The sequence below is a fragment of the Aotus nancymaae genome, unplaced genomic scaffold (assembly GCF_030222135.1).
Source record: "Aotus nancymaae isolate 86718 unplaced genomic scaffold, 86718_ANA_hifiasm-v0.15.2.pri h1tg000003l, whole genome shotgun sequence".
Classification (NCBI taxonomy): Eukaryota; Metazoa; Chordata; class Mammalia; order Primates; family Aotidae; genus Aotus; species Aotus nancymaae.
In genome coordinates this window covers 58152796-58171038 of record NW_026988414.1, presented here as the reverse complement: position 1 = coordinate 58171038, position 18243 = coordinate 58152796, and positions in this window count along the sequence as shown.

Here is an 18243-nt window from a genome sequence, read left to right as displayed (position 1 = left end):
TAAAGTCTGTGTGTGTGTGTATGTGTTTGCTGTTTTTCTTCTTTGTGGATTTTCTACCCTCTACATGTTTTGAATACATCAATGCTGAAAAAGCAAGCTGTCAAGAAAAGGCTGTACATTGCTTTTTTTAAACTAGAATGTGCTGACCCCTTCCTCTCCCTTGCTGGGACAATTCTTACCCAAAGTTTTGGCTCACAAGATATTTTAAATCTGTAGAAATTGCTAACAACACATTTTCTTTGTTTCCTGGGCATGGAACTTGACTGCATTTTCTAGCCTCCCTTGCCATTACATAAGGCAAAGGAATATGACTGAAAGTGGTATACAGCAACCACCTCTGAGCAATGCTCCCTGTTCCCTGTCTTTGCTCATAGGGTGGCCAGATGAGGAGCACGCAGTAGAGAACCCCAAAACCTAATGGTGGAGCCACTATGGGGAAAGACCCTGGTTCCTGCTTGGGGTAGAGTTCCCTCATTCCCTCCACGCCATTCCTACCAACCTATACAGGACTGTGAAGTGTGCAAGTAGCAGACATTGATCATTGAGTTTTATTTGGTATTGTTTGTTATAAGATTTAACTTACTATGATTAACAGCATTTCTAAAACCAAATGTCATGTGGGTTTCTAATAGGAATAAATCACAATGTTCACTGATGGGTAGATTTCTAGTGTGGCAGGGCATAGCAAAACTTGGCTGGCTGGGCAAAATGTTTTTATTTCATTTCACTGTGAAGTTTCCTTCAGCTTCAGTGAGTGATGTCATACTCACTGAATGAGATACTTTTTAAGGTTCTGAAGCTTTGTAACCAGAGTTCGAAGCAAGGTGCTCAGATATGCCCAACTTCAGTGGCTTGTCTGGAGATACACGACTCCAGAGAAAAACAGTCATGGTCCCTTCTGTGTGCCAGAGTACTGATTCATGGAGCTATTTCATGACTGGTCAAGTGTAAATACTAATGAATGTTACTATCACACCTCTTTGAGCTGCGTAAGGGTTAATATTCTTTCCAGCATGACCTAGTTTACTAGCAAAAATGACTAAGTAATAGGGAGAACTAAACTCAATATCGCTATGGTATTTCCTTTCCTTGGAAAGAGTTTCTGGGCATGAAAGGTGAGCTCATTTGAATTTTCACTTCTGTCCATGAAATGAGGAGAATGACCGAGACTTCACCTCTTTGGGTGCACAGGTGGTCTGTGCTGCTCTGCCCATTTGGGATGTTCCTAGTGGCTTTTTAATCTCTGGTCCCTTTACCTCTTGGAGTAGGCCCTGGGGCATTCCCTGTGAAGGGCTTTTGACACTGGAAATTCCTTCTTTTGGTTCATCAAAGCTGGTGTAGCCAGACTCCACCCCAGGAAGTGGTGGCAGACACATCTGCTCAGCCTGGCTTCCTGCCAGCCAGGGATTTACTCTGGGGTGAGTGGGGAGAGGGACTTTCATGTCAGGAGGGGATTTATTGTTGGCTGATGGGGTGTGGCGAGTGTGAAGAGTGGGAACCACTTCAGCTTCTTCTCTGGATTGTCTGACTTTTTGTGAGGCAGAGTTTAATCTTTGCATGTGGGTTCCAAGACTCTTGTGAAAAGTCAGGACAAGGGCTGAATTGGTGAACTTTAATGATCAACTGAAATGCTTATTTGGAAGTAAAGTATGAACTTGCAGAAAGCAAGAGGATAAAAGTTGATTTGCTGACTACCCACAGTAAAATAGTGTTTAGAACCAAACAGCTGCAGATAACATTCCGACAGTCCTCACCTGTTAGCTAATCTAGCTCCACAGACCCAGGGAAGAATGGAAACTGAGGCTGGGTCACTTGGTATTCTGAAATTCTGCCTTCCTCTGAGGGAAGTCATTGAACATTAGACCTCTTCATATGTCAGTGTCTTCACGGTAACAATGATAACACTAAAACAATTCATCAAATTCTATAAAATATACCATATCTTGTGAAATTATTATATTTTGAGAGAGGCAGAAGATGACATAATGACTAGAGTAGTAAGGTAGTCTGATAAATGATACCAGGATATGGTCCTGAGCTCCATGCTGTATCAAGGATTCAGTATATGAACAGAAAAGAAATGTCATGGGGTTTAGTTGAGTTTGATTCTAAGTTTGAGAGAAAGCCACTATTTTTGCACTTTAGAAAATCCTTTATTTTCCTAGCCTTCATATTATCTTTTAAGGTTGCCAAAGGCAGGCATTTTATACAGGTCCGAACAATTGGCCCCCTCATAGATTTCGTCTAGCAAATACTTGTAGTGTGACTTTGATGCCAACTACTGGGCCATATGCTAAGGTATATACAAAAGAAATATAGGACCCAGCTCTCCCTAGAGCAGGAGTTCCCATTTGCAGCATACATCTAAGAATTCAGATAGGGCCAGTGCTCATCTGTAAATTAGAAAAGAGATGCCCTCTTAGGCAGACACAGCCATGGCTGCACCATTTGGTGAACGGAGCGTGGGCCTCATTTCAGCCTTCACTGGTTCCTTTATCCCTTGCCCTGGTGCGTCTTTGCGTGCTTTGAATTCCATCATATTTTGAGAACCTGTGGGATATGTCTGCCAGGAACCTTAGTTGTGTGAGAGAACAAAAATCCTTCTGGTAAATAAATAATCCTAAGGAAGGAGAAATTAGAAGCAGAGAACATTAATCCAACACCATTACAGCACAGTGAAATAGACTGGGAGATTCCAAAGACAGCATGGTGTCTGTCTCTAGACCTTTTGTCACTCTGGTAGTAAAAAACTGAAAGAGCTGTTTCAACAAAACATTTTCTGTGGAAGAACATGGAGGGATCAAGGGAGCACTTCTTGGGATCTACCGTATTAGAATACAGGGCAGAAATAGGAAAGTGGGGAGAGCGTGTTGGCTTTAGCACTGGGTTGGCCTCTGCAGGTTCAATACAGTGGTCCACGAAGTTTCTGTACAGATCAGCAACAGAAGATGGAGGCTTTGAGATGGTCTCAGAGTGGCTGAGTGTTAACTTTTCCAGCATTGGATCAGTGAGGGCGAGTAGAAAGTGTCAGCACCATAAATCATCATCTATATATTGTTTGAAGAATTCCAAAAATACCTGGGAGAGGGATGGGCTTAAGCACTAAAGTTCCTGAAACTGCGACTTAAGGAAGAGTTCTATGAATATTATTTGTTGCTGTATTGTGGCATTATGTTTACGTCAGTGCAGAGGTAAACAGGGAAACCAGAATAGCACATACACATGTGGAAAATGTGAAATAATCATGCATACCACTTTAGGATAACTTTTCCTTACCATAAGATGTGGAATTACAAGATGGTAGAGGATCACAAAATGCAGGTTATCTGCATATATTCCATTTGAGTCAAATTTCACTTGTTGGAGATGACAGAGTGTACAAGATGGTAAGCAACTTCCCAGAACTGGTAAGTGGGGCTTCCTGGACAATGCTCTTAAGTCTCTGTTTTAGTAAAGGACAGGTAGGGAGAAGAGAAGAGAAAGGAGGAGTGAGTAGACCGGTTGGTCCATTATGAGTGGAAGGTATGTGAAGGTATCTCTATTTTAATAAGGGAGAGGTAGGGAGAAGGGAAGAGAAAGGAGGGGTGGAGAGGAGAAGTGAAGAGACGAGTTGGTCCATTATGAGTGGAAGGTATATGAAGGGGAATGTACTCTAAATTGAAAACCAAGATTCCCATGTTCTCTGCTTAGTTTTGTTCCAGCTAGCAAAGTGGGTGTGGGAAAATCAATGACCTTCTCTAAGCTTTGATTTTCTCATTTGTTAAATTAATGAATTGAACTGATGAACTTTTAGATTTCCTCCCTGAGTCTGATGTTCACACTTCTTTGTCTTTTAATACAGTCATTGTTTAAAAAAGAGAGTTTGCCTGCAAATCTTGTGAATGGTTTGTGGCTTATGCTAATAGGACAGGACTGCAACCAAATTACTGTATATCCCCAGCAAAGAGTTTGCTTTCCGACTGGAGCTTTTTGACCTGTGAATAGTTCAAGTCGAGGTTCTATAAGTACACAATGAAGCCATGTTTCTGCACTGCTGAGTGTGTATGTTTTGCCACCTTTCCCACCCCTTCTTTCTTTCCTCTCTAGTTTCCTACATGTCAGTTCCTATTTCCCTTTTGGTCACTGTATAAACTTGTAGGACTTCTCCTAACCCTATCAGATTGGCCAGGCATTTAGTCTGTGTTTTTGCACATCCTGCCAAAATAAGCTCGGTCATTTACCTCTGTTTATTTTCCCTTTCCAGACATCAGGTATTGTCTGCATTCCAGCACCCACACAAAAGTAATATCTCCCCAATTAAGGCTGCAGTGTCTCTGATTGTTGCTAAGGTTGGTGGACTTGGAGTCCGACCAACCAGAGGCATTTATTAAACAGCAGCCAGTGACATTTGGTTTCTTCAAGAGTTTTTAAATTCTCTGCAACATCAATTCAAGTAACATTTTCAATAAACAATCTTGTGAGAGAGGAGAGGAGAAGAAAAGGGAGGAAAGCAGAGGGTAGGGAAGATGAGAGAAGAAAGGAGGGAGATGGAGAGGAGCTGGAGGAATGAGGAGAGTTAAACTGTAAGAGAAGAAACCCAGAGAAAAACTGACAGCTTCCCACATTTCTTTGCAGCAAAATTATTAGAATTTTGTCTTTATAGGATATCGATATTCTAGTTTTTTATCAGTTGCAATTTCAACATTTAAAAAATCAATTTTAGGTTGATTCTGGTATCTGATGTTTTGGCTGTAGTTCACAAGACATCAGTTCTGCCTGACCTAAGAACATGTAAGTTCTTTTTCAGGATCATCTTTTGGAAGCAACATTCCAGAAGGTTACCTCCTTTCAGAATCTTCATTTACTCCTTGACCTCCATATACCTTTGTAGTTTCAAGTCAGGCTGATTTTTTGGTCTATTTTCAATGCTTTTCCACAGAAGTAGCCCTTGCATACAGTTGCATCAGTATTTAAAAAACACTACTATTCCAATAGCTAGAATTTTACCTATTCCTTTTTGAAATGAGGTTAAATACTGAGAATATACACATATTTTTTTCTTTTTTTTTCAACTTTTATTTTAGGTTCAGGAAGTACATGTGTAGGTTGGTTATATGAGTAAACCGTGTGTCACTGTGGTTTGATATACAAATGATTTCATCACCTAGGTAGTGAACATAGTACACAGTAGGGATTTTTTGACTCTTACCCTCCTCTTACCCTCTATCCTCAAGTAGGCCCCACTGTCTATTGTTCCATTCTAGCTCTCACTTATAAGTGAGAACATGCAGTATTTGGTTTTCTGTTCCAATATTGATTTGCTTAGGATATTGGCCTCCAGCTGCATCCATGTTGTTGCTAAGGACATAATTTTGTTCTCTTTTGTGGCTGTGTAGTAGTACATGGTATATATGTACCACATTTTCTTTATTAAGTCCACTGTTGATGGATACCTAGGTTGATTCCATGTCTTTGCTATTGTGAATAGTGCTGCCCTTAACATATATGTGCATGTGTTTTTATGGTAGAATGATATTTTCCTTTGGGTAGATACTCAGTAATGAGATTACCAGGTCAAATGGTAGTTCTGTTTTAAGTTCCTTAAGAAGTCTCCCAACTGCCTTCCACAGGGCCAAACTAATTTGCATTCCCACCAGCAGCATATAAGCATTCCCTTTTCTCTGTGACCTCATCAACATGTTATTTTCTGATTTTGTAATAGCCATTCTGACTGGTGTGAGATGGTATTTCATTGTGGTTTTGATTTACATTTCTCTAATGATGAGAGATGTTGAGCATTTTTTCATATGCTTCTTGGCCACATGCATGTTGAGAAGTGTCTGTTCATGTCCTTTGCCCATTTTTTAAAATGAGGTTGTTTGTTATTTGCTTGTTGATTCATTTAAGTTCCTCATAGATTCTGAATATGAGACCTCTATCAGGTGCATAGTTTGCGAATGTTTTCTCTCACCCTTAGTTTGTCTTTTTACTCTGTTGATAGTTTCTTTTGATGCATAGAAGCTCTTTAAATTAATTAAAGGGCTTGTGCATTTTGTTTCATTGCAATCACTTTGGAGACTTCATCATCGAATATTTGCCAAAGCCTATGTCCAGAATGGTATGTCCTAGTCCTAGATTTTTTTTTTTTTTACAGTTTTTATAGTTTTAGGTCCTGTATGTATATTTACATCTTTCATGCATCTTGAGTTAATTTTTGTATATGTCAAAAGGTAGAGGTCCAGTTTAAATCTTCTGCATATGGCTAGCCAGTTATCTCAGTACCACTTATGGAATAGGGAGTCCTTTTCTTAGTGCTTGTTACTGTCTATTTTGTTGACGATCTCCAGGGACGGCAGAGGTCCTCATGCAAGTGGACACTGATGGAGCAGTGGTGGGTCCTTTTGTATGTGCTTACTGGCAAGGTGGCAGAGTGAGGTTTAGGTGGGTGCATTGCTGGTTGGGGTCCATCTGCAAAACCACTCCAATGGTTAGGTGGGCTCTGCTGGTAAAAGAGCAGTGATGGTGGCTGCTGTCAAGCTGAGGCTGCACTATAAGGGGATGCAAACAGACAGGAACCCTGGGATAGCATGGTGAGTGCTCAGATCAGACATGCCCTGTCCCACAGTAAGATAGCCCTGCTTTGTCCATGTCTGGCAGTCTACAAAGGCTAGAGCCCCTTAGAGGAGTATGGCAAGCCTTTGGGTACGGGCTCCCATGGTTGTGCTCCACTGCAGTCACTCCCATGCCAAATCCTCTAGGTTCCATGCAGACTGGAATTCTGTCTCTGCCAACTCTCTGGGAAGTTCTCCCTGCCATCTCAGATGCCATGGGGGTCATGGGGTCTTCTGCAGCTAGAACCCCAGAGGTCCGTGGCAAGAGTGGGTCACTCCATACCTATTTTACTCATCCCTTCCCTAGGAGCTGCTTAGGGCCAGGAAGGAGTCCTGGTGCTCAGCAACCCTATGCAGGGTTTCCAGCCTCTTCGCCTTTTAGCCTAGGGTCTGCATCTTCTCTCTACTCTCAGTACCTTCATTCCAAAGATCTTTCAGAGTATGCCAGTCTACTTGATGGCCTTGTATCGCTCAGTGGGAGAAGCTCTTCCTGGCTACTTCTGGTTGGCTATCTTGGCTATCCCCACTTCATAGCCTTCTGAAATCAGATGTGTTTCAGTTGCATGTAAACTACCTACCTCAAATATTTTGCAAATACTCTCATGTTCTATGCTAGGAATGAGGTGAGCCCTATCATTCTTATTTGAAAGTTGTTACGGAGAAAATGGAGAAGGATTATGTGGCTTGAAGATTGATTGACCAATATCTATACTGATGACAAAAGGAGAAAAAATATGATTAAATGAAGGCAAAATAACTTTTGTCTAGAGATTGAAAATAATGATAGCAGGAGATAGTGAAATACTGTGTCCAGCTGAAAAGTGTTGTTGAATTTGCTTTCACATACATCTTTCATGTAATGATAATAAGAGATACATATAAAACTGTTTGGAATGATTTAGTAAGGATTTAGATCTGGATAAGCCTAGAGGGAGAAATTTAATCAACTTGACTTTCTATTGTATATAAATATAAGCGATATTGTCCAGAAACAAGTAGATGCTGCTCATGGTTTTCTGTTTTTATGGAAAATTATTAGAGAGAGAGAAACAGAGGAAACAAAAATTTTAATTACCTACTATATGCCAGTCTTGTGTTTGCAATTCCCTCATTTATCCTTACACAAACCTCCCTAGGGGAGTTACCATTATCCTCATTTTACACATGAGGATACCAGCTGGGAACCATAAAGTAACTGGTCCAAAATCACATAGATGGAAAATGGCACAGCCAAAATTTTAGCTGAGATCAGTCTGACTTCAGGACTGTGTTCTATCTGATAACCTGTCATAATTTTTGTATTTAATCATTCACTTTCTTCTTGTTTTGGAGAAATTATACAGGATTTGATCACCATTTACTATGTAATTCCATACAATATGGTATTTACCACTCTAAAGCCACTTTAGCATTGGACAATTCACCAAACAGTATCAAAGATGGCATTTCTATTCTGCATGTTGATATGTTATTTAGAATAGTGTTCTTTTTCATTTGGATAAGACATGCTTAATGGCTCAGTTCCTTCCTATTGAGTTATAACCACCTCAGTGTTCCTGCTCAGCTCTCCTGAGAATGTGACAGCCAAATACTGAAATGTTTTCTCTGGACGGCCAATGGGCCATTCTGTTCCGGATCTACAGTGTATTGTTAGCTACTGTTCAAGTCTGATTATTGCCAAATACATCTTTGGAAACATTCTCTAAATATGATAGAGTCTTTACTAACTTAACTTATTAACATCTGAGGAGTCGGGAAATTCTGAAAACTGTATTAATGCTGAATCAATTGAAAATATAAAATAGGCTATACTGTCTCCTGCTTTGGGAGAGGGGACAGTGGTTACAGCAAACCCACAAAGATAGAGAATTAAACTTCGGAAGGATGGTTTCAATCACTTTTGAAAATAGTGTATACCTGATAGAGATGCTCTATGAAAATATGGAGCAATGGATTTTCTGGTAGCTGTGAAAAAGTTAAGGCAAGGCACCAATCAGTAGATCTTCAATTCCTTGGGTGCTCTTCAGGAAAGGTACTTCTTATTGCCATCTCAAAATCAAAAGACAGAAACAGAAGAAACACTACAATTAATTATTACCACTATAAGATTCCATCAAGTATCCATTTAAAAGGGTAAAATTTCTTGCAACAACTAGGTTTCTGAGCCAAGGATGATTGAAGTCTTACATACTTTTTAAACACACGTAATTCTTTTACATTTTAGAGAAACTTTGGACAAAAAATTGGGAAATATACACATGAAATATTGATTCTAATCCCTGGTGAGTAATCGGGTTAACCCTATTGGTAGAATAGGGTTGAGATAATTAATAGGTGGATGTGCCAAAATGAGTAAATGAATCCATTATAATACATTATGTCACAATCCTATCTTTGCTACCATCACTTTAAAATAAAAATAACATTTAACAAGTTCTGTGCCACGAAGTTGAAAATAGTATGTTAAAGATTGTCATTATTTCTTCTTTGGGAAGGCTTGTGACTGATAAGATAACTATTGCCTAAACTATTTTAGTATGTAGAATTGGCACAGATAAATTCTCTGCTGTATGTACTAATTACTGTAATTTGATCATTATAATGATTATAATTTCATATTCTCTTTATATGAGATACTCTTTTAACACTGCCTGTCACATCATAGTAAATTTGCTTGTAAGATGTTTTTGGGGGCAGAAACGATTATATCTTATCAACAATGCCTTTAGTAGCTTAATTATGATATGCCTTCAGGATTTTTGTAACACCTGTTATAAAGCCTGTTTCATGAATGAGAATGTTATATTTCTAAGAGCTGTATCAAGACACTATTTTAAATGAATTGCTAGTTGCATTTCTAATATTTACATAAGAACAATTATTAAAAACAACATAAAATTTCATCAAGGAGATACTTATTAAATTAATAATGGTTTATCAATATAATAGAATACTACATATTTACGAAAAGAATGAGAAAAAGTCTATGTACTGAGTCAGAAAGATTTCCATGGTATATTGTGGGATCAAAAGAGCAAAGTGCAAAACAGTGTACATAAAATATATTTTTGATACAAAATAGGGGATACAGAAAATTGATCTCTGTATTTTCTTTCTCACAAAAAACAACTCTGGTAGGATAAATAAGAAAGTAGTAAGAATGGTTTCCTAAGAGTAATTAGAAGGATATACATTGTAGCTGAGTGAATGGAAGATGGAGTTAAAGAGAATCTTCCACTGTACACTTCCCCTTAAGTCATTGTTGATGGCTCCTGGTGCCATGAGAAGTTTTTGATAGTCATAATCTGATGATTGATCTTTCTTTTATTCCTTTTGGATTTCATGTCATACATATAAAAGTCTTTGGCTTTTCTCATTTTATCACTTGCATGATTTTTATAATTATTTTACTTGTTTTTAGTTTATGATGTGTATTATGAGAAATGATGGTTATCCAGTCGTCCCAACACCGGTTATTTAATAGGTTACCATTTACCTATTGATTAGAGACACTATTTTGGTCACATATTAAGTTCTCTGTATTTGAACTGTTTATTCCATTACATTGATTTGTCTGTGTATGTGCCCCCATTTTTTTTTTTTTTTTTTTTTTTTTTTGCTTATTTGTGTGTTTGTTTTTGAGACAGGGTCTCACATTCTGTTGCCCATGCTACAGTGCAGTAGCACAAACACAGCTCACTGCAGCCTCGAACTGAGTTCGAGTGATCCTCCTACAGCATCATAAACTGCTGAGGTTATAACCATGAGTCACTGCACCTGGCCTTATGTTTTAATTACTAAGACTTTATACTTTAAAATGGATATGTCTATAGGTCTAATTTGCTCTCATTGTTCTTATCTTTCAGAGGTTTCTTAGCTTTTAAAATGTTTTTGTAAAGGCAAACTTTTACTATAATCATATAGTCTAGTTTAAACATGTTGGTCTTTTAATTGAGAATGTCCTAAATTTATATATTTACCCTTATGATAATGAATATTTCTGTCCCCAAACATCGTATATCTTTCAACTTACTCGAGTGTCTGTTTGGCATTTCAGTCGTGTAGTACAGTTTTCCCCACATGGGACCAGAACATTTCTTATCAAATTCATTTCTAGGTATTTTAAACTTTTTGCTGCTTTTAAAAATGGACTCATCATTCACATGTTCAAACTGGTTGTTGCTTATGTATATGACAAAAATCAGTTTTTGATTTCTTATTTTGTACCTCTCTACCTTTCTAGATTTTCTTACTGTTTTTAATAGTTTTCCAGTTGGCTCTGGGATTTTCAGCTGTATTATTTTATTACCTGAAATTGTGGTAATCCTTTCCCTCCTTTTCATTTTTCAGGTCTCTAATTTCTTTTTCTTATATAATTGCAATGGTTAGTTTAATAAGTTCCTTTAAAAGATTCTGCAAAGACTAGCCAATGGAATGAAGGTTACAGCAACTGGGTCTAGGTAAAATAACCCATTAATATATATACTATTTAAAATAACTGTTTTGGCTATATCAACATGACCTTCTAGCTAGAGATTTTTTTTGTCAGTATTTTGAAAATAATTAAAGTTTATTTCACCAGGTTTTAGAATCATCTTTAGTATATCAAATTGGAGCTTTCCTTGCAGGCCAGGTTACAAAGGGTTATAATTCAACTGAAGTAATTTAAAGGAAGATACACAGACAAACTAGAGATTTTAGCAATTAACCAGTTAATTCCTCTTTTCCAAGACTATGTTTACTGAAAATGATTGATGAAAAATCCCCATCCCCCACCCTTCAAAAATTTAAAATTCAGTTATTATATTTGAACTGGTGAGTTTAAGAATGATTTTCCTCATCAATGGCAGCAAGATTGTCTGGTATGTTTTATGATGGTATCTATATTTGGCCAATTTGGGACTGAATTTAGTTCCAGTATGAAGCAAAAAATGTTTGATAACTGAATAAAATGAATGTCAACCAAGCTAACAGTTGCTAAGTTTAGGAATTCTTTATTCAAAAAGAAAAAGATTAGCAAATACTTCTGAAAATCCAGTCTTACCAATTGCAAGACTGGTTTTCTACAATTAAAATTTACAAATGTTCTTACTGGCATAATCTTTAGCATATTTGATCAATGAGGAAGTTTATTATGGAAAGAAAGGCATAGTCATGATAATAAAGGAAATGCCATAGCACTACCAAAGTTAAACAGAGTACAGTGTCCTCTCAGGCTCTAGGGCCATGAAGGCCCTACTCTGGTTTGAGGAACACTTAACTTGTAAAATGGTTGATTTTCCTTAAACACCTTGAAACTGACATCTGGACAAAAATAAAGATCAGTAAACCTGCCAGGAAACAAGAAAGCAGGTTCGAAAGAAAGCTTTCCAGTTGTGAGTTTTAGCAAGCTAGTTCAGTCCACTGACTTTGTAGCTTGAGAAAAGAGACGTTGCCACCTTGGCAACCTGGTGAAAGTTACTCCTACTTTAAGCTCCCATACTTAGCCAAACTCTCACTAACTTGCAAATCTACAGGAAACCAGCAGGACAGAACAGCCATTCAATCATGAAAATCCACCATTGTAGCTTACTAGGATGAGTGATTCTTAGTCATGATGTCTACCCATTTGGTAACACGAAGGTCATCTCTCAATTTCAGAGCATGTACATTTTGATCTGCTGTTCAACTAGACTTCCAATGATGAATAGAGGGTGATTTCTACTAGGTGAAAATCTTATTTATCTATCCTAGACTGTGGGTAAAAAGTCCTGAATGAAAGCCAAAAGATACATGAACTGGATTATATATACTCAGAAGAATTTGTAAATCAAGTGACTGCTGATTTGTAAGGAGATTCTCTTGAGATGTGTGTGTATGTGTATACATATGTGTGTGTGTTTTGTTTAACTTGTCTATAGCAATGCTGTGCAATGCCAGATTTTATAAATCATCAAATATATAGTCATTACCTATTGAAAAGACTAAATATTGGCTTGGAGGCATTGGCTAAACTTTATCATAGTTCTTTTCATAATTAGATTTTTTAAAACCTAGCCCCACATGCTGCTACTTTTAGCATGATGCAGGAGGGTCTATTTAAGTTATGCTATATGCTTTTCAATTAAACCATAACTTTCACATGTGCATTTCATTGTGCTTACAAACATTAAATAAATGGATAACACCTGAATAAATTTAGTGTCTCAGAATTCACTCATTCTGGGAACTAACTTACCAGTGAGAGGTTTTTCATTTTAGTTCAGTTGAGAGTTTTACTGAGTCGAAGTAAAGCAGTAGTTCTTTAAGCATAACCTCTAAAAACAGGTAATAGTAAAATACATACTAGTATTTATGACTGACCCATTTCTCAACCCATTTAAATCTGGAAAGATATGTAATAAATCCGAGTCTAGTTTATACACTTAGGCTATTCATATATACAGTAAAGCTCTTTCATAAAGCTTCTTATCAGGGGAAATGTCTTAGAAAGGAAATGGAGAATTATGGGCATAGAGATAGTACATAAGATTTTCAGTCTTGCATTTTACATTGATATCTTCTTATTTGCACTAAAAGACATAACAGTGCACATGTGTTTAAAGTGGTCCAAGAGACATATATTGTGAGCGCTTCTTGGAACGTAAGAACCCTGTGGCCTCTCTTTACTGTTGATGACATTTTTCTAGCTAAAGCTGATTGATAATGACAATCAATCTGAAGTTTCTTGTTTTTGAAAGTTTTAACACCTGATTTTGGTTAGGTATCTGTTGTGGGGTCTTATGCACAGAAGTGTTTAGTGAATATTGGCTAATAATGATCACTACCTGCTGAATAAAATATTATGCACAATATAGAGGCTGATAAATTTGATGAAGAAACTAAACATGTCTGTGAAAGATCTAGATCTTGCAAACTGTAGTCTATGTGAATGACTTGTCTTCTGGGGAGCTGATTAAAAATGAAATTACTGGCCTATACCTAAGACTCTGTGATTTATAAGTGTGAGACTGGGAACCTTAATTTTAACAACTCCTTTGACAAATACTTCTGAACTGAAACATTCAGTAACTATTAATCCTTAGCTCTTGGATTCTTAAAATAATATTTCAAATTATATAGATATTCATTTTTCATTTATACCCCTAGAAGAAAAGCTGACAAAAAGATGATTTTCAATATTAGGTTCTAGATTCTTTACTCAAGTGGTCAAAATAATTCCAACCTGGTACCTCGGAAATATTAGACTGTGTCAAAGAATTCTTAAAAATATAGCAGGACACAGAAATATTCCCAATGGGAAATATCTGGCTTTTCAGGAAGATCTGGAGTTTTTGATTATTTGGAAAAAACTTACCAGTAGGTTTAGTGATAAGTGAACATAAAAAGTTTTTGAGTCAATTCATTAATACAGAGTTCCAGAAGAAAAAGACAACAGCATTGAGTGAACATTTTTACTTCTCTACCATAAACAGCAGGAGAATGCATGGAAAGTGTAGTTGGAGAAGTGGTAGAATTAAGTGCAACATAAATGACATCATAGTGCTATTTCTCAAATATGAGAAGCAAAAAGCAAGACCCCAGTAAGAAGGTCTTGGATGGAAGAAAAACTCCTATCATAAATGGAGGCCATTAGATCGTACCTGCAATTTGCTTTACTTTTAGAAGGTATTGAGGCACTGCATGCACCCAGGGAAGAAAGCAGGGCTTATGAAAAATGGTTACAAGAAATCTGGATGCTTTATCTGATAATGATGAGTTTTGACCTAAGTGTGGAAAAGATGAAGTAGGAGTGAGGGATGAGAACACAGTCAGGGGATGGGAGTGGTAATGTCAGACCCAAACTGATAGCTATGCTCAAATACTTAAAGGGTTATCATAAGAAGAGTGGTCAACTGTATGTGTGGTTTGAGAATAAAACAAGACCAAAGGGTGGAAGTAATGGGGAAACTGAATATGAAGAAACTTTCTTAAAACAATAAAACTTATCCCACAAACAAAAAATAAGATACAAAAGAGTAAAAGAAAAAGAAAGTTATCCTACAAAGGACTAGGATGACTGTGAATTAGTGAGTTTCCTATCTTGGAAGTATTCGGGTATATCTGGGATGTTTGTTGGACAGTGCTGCTTAAACTTCACCATGAATATGGATCATGTGACGATCATGTTAAAATGCAGATTAAGCTCAGGAGGTCTGAGGTGAGACCTGAGATTCTGCATTTCCAACAAAGCTCTCAGGTTTGGCTGATTCTCAAAGGAAATGAAATCTATAATAACGCCATTGTACAAATAATAATAACATTGAAGGAACCTGGGAGTGAATTTCTAGAGACCTAGTTTTGAGTCCTGCCTCTACTTAGCCATGTAAATTAGCAGACTTCTCCCAAGTCTGACAGTCCCACAATGAAGAACATATGCTCCGTTTTATAGCTGACCTCTTTGACTTTGAACTGACTTATTCTGATAATACATGTATACATATGCCCTACTGGTAACATTTTAACATTTGCTGCTTCCAATTTCTTTGGATTGGGTAAAACAGAATCAAGCACATAAGAATTATGTGTAAAGTATGAATAAATAGACTCTGAGCAAGAGTACAAAGATTCCTAATAGGTCAGGAGTATAAATGTAATAACATTACTTTTGCTCTTCAAGGGCTTTTTAAATGTACTTTTAAGATTGGTTGTTTGTTGTTGCAGAGGGAGGGTGGAGCCTGTTGGAATTGATAGAAATCTGATTTTTGATAAGTGGGATATTTCTTTACCTATCATTGTGATGATGATAACAGTAATTGTTTTCTATTAGGCTTGGTTCTCCTTCTTTTTTTCTTTTCTGTCTTAAAATTCATTAACCTGAACTACTAATAGAATGGGGAGGTACTAGGATAGGAGTAGGCAAAATGGAGTAGATACCAAAAAAGTTAGATGTCGAAGTAAGATACTATTTAGATAAATTCCATGTTTCAATTGAAGGTGTTGAAACTCTGAGGCTAAGAGATATTATTACTTTAGAGGGCTAATTAGAAGCAAGACTCAGAAATAGGTCTCTAGAAATTTCTTCCCATGTTCCTTTAATGTTGCTACTATTTATATAATGGCATCATTGCAGATTACTTTTCTTTTGGTGTGGCAGTGCAGTAAGAACCTCTATTTTATTCTTACTACTTTACATCTTTAGGTCACACTAATAGTCTAATTTAGGTGTCAAAAGAAAAAAAAGACAAAATTATATGTCTTATATTGCATAGAAAACATGAATATAGGCCGGGCGCAGTGGTTCATGCCTGTAATAGCGACAGTTTGGGAGGTTGAGGCGGGCAGATCACCTGAGGTCAGGAGTTCAAGACCATCCTGGCTAACATGTTAAACCCTGTCTCTACTAAAAATACAAAAAAATTAGCTGGGCATGGGGGTGCATGTCTGTAATCCTATCTACTTTGGAGGCTGAGACAGAAGAATTGTTTGAACCAGAAAGGCAGAGGTTGCAGTGACTGAGATAGTGCCATTGCACTCCAGCTTAGGCTACAAGAGTGAAACTGTGCCTCCGAAAAAAAAAAAAAAAAACCCACAAATATTTCATAGGTTCGTTACAAAGTATTTTCTACTGTCTTCTTGGATGAACTTTTAAATCTAAAATGATATTTGATGATACTTGATAAAACTTTTTGTTTGTGGATAAGCTGTTGTAAACACATTTTATTAGCATTGCTGTATTTTAGTAAATTTAAAACTAATTTTCTGACAATGATCCTGACTTCTCAAGATTGGATTGAATCCCATTAATCACTGTACATAAGAAGACAGGATATTTAAAAAAAGCCAGGATACTCACGCCTGTAATCCCAGCACTTTGGGAGGCCAAGGCAGGTGGATCACGAGGTCAAGAGATCAAGACCATCCTGGTCAACATGGTGAAACCCCGTCTCTACTAAAAATACAAAAATCAGCTGGGCATGGTGGTGCGTGCCTGTAATCCCAGCTACTCGGGAGGCTGAGGCAGGAGAATTGCCTGAACCCAGGAGGCGGAGGTTGCGGTGAGCCGAGATCGCGCCATTGCACTCCAGCCTGGGCAACAAGAGCAAAACTCCGTCTCAAAACAAAACAAAACAAAACAAAACAAAACAAAACAAAAAGCCAGGATACACATAGTGCTTGCTAGAAGGATTTATATTAAAAACAACAACAACACACACACACACAAACAACCTAAAGAGTAAGCACTTTTGTTTGAAGTATCTGAAAGACACATATATATCCAACTTTTATTCTCAAATTTTAGATAATGAGACATCTCTACATTGTCTCTTTGAAATTCTTTGGTCATTCTTAATCAAGATAATTTTTGGCACTTCTCTTATATCCATATGTTTTCTCTTTATATCCAGTATGTGTTGGGCAGTGTGGGGACCCACAGTGTAAAGCATAGGTCTAGAGAGTTAATAATTTAGGAATAGATAAGTCAGATTAAGAAGGAGTGGTTTAGAGCATGGGCTTTGGGGATGTCAGATAAGGGTCACAAATCCATGCTTACTAAATGTGTGATCTTAGGCAAGTTGTTTAATATCTCTTACTCAGAGTCCTCATGTATAAAATGGGAATCATAATGCCAACTTCCAGAAATGTTATAAGGAATAAATAAAATACGTATGCCAAGCACTTAAACTTAGAGCCTAAAACATACGTGCTAGATAAATATTTGTGAACTTCTGTTGCTACATCTGTAAAATGGGAAAAAATATTGCTCAATCTCATAGAGTTGTTAAAAATAAATGAAACCATGTACATATTGCATACATATATATCGGACAAAATGTACCTCTGGAATCTAGTAAAAACCTAATAAACTATAATCTTTGGCAGTATTTTATTTTAATATTTAGAAAACAAATGCCAAGGTTCATGGTACAATATGAGTTCAGAGAAAGGACAGACCATTGTGGGTGGGAGTCGAAAGGGAAAGCTTCCTCTAGAAGGTGCAATTCTGAATTACAGTTATACAACTCTGCAGGGGCTCCTTTACCTACCCTCATAACCCATTGTTACCAGATGCCTTGTAGAAAATGGAAACCAGGGTGCCAGGAAATAGTTTCTCGCAAAATCCCAAGGAGTTATACATATGTAGGAAAGGGCTGGTGTGAGCTCCACCAGTGGCCTCTGCATTCCCTTGGCAAAGGGCAGTGAAGCATAAAAGATTACTTTGCTTTTGTAAACACTACCCATGCAAAGGCATTCTTTTATTTTCTCAGCATTCATCTGCGTCAATTATATAGTTCACACTTGGTTCCTTGGTGGTGGTGGTTTTATCTTGGATTTCTTCTTTTCTCAAATAGGAAATAGCTTTATATTTTCTTCTGATGATATAAATAACACATGCTCATGATAATTAATCAATAGAGAAAATTTAAGGAGAAGGTGAATATCTTAGAAAATTTCCCCTTGAATCAAGATTTCTAAAAGAGAAGTAGGAGAGTCCCTATCTTAATGCAGAAAACAATGATAATTGGCTGTCCGTAGAACAGCCAATATAATCTTAGCTACAACTCTGGTTGTGTCATTCTCATGTTTAAATTTTTTTTTTTTCACCAGGACAGCCTTAATCTTGAGCACAGCATATGAAGCCTTTTTGTGTTCTGATTCTTGTACAACTTGTCACTTCCCACCATTCTCCCTC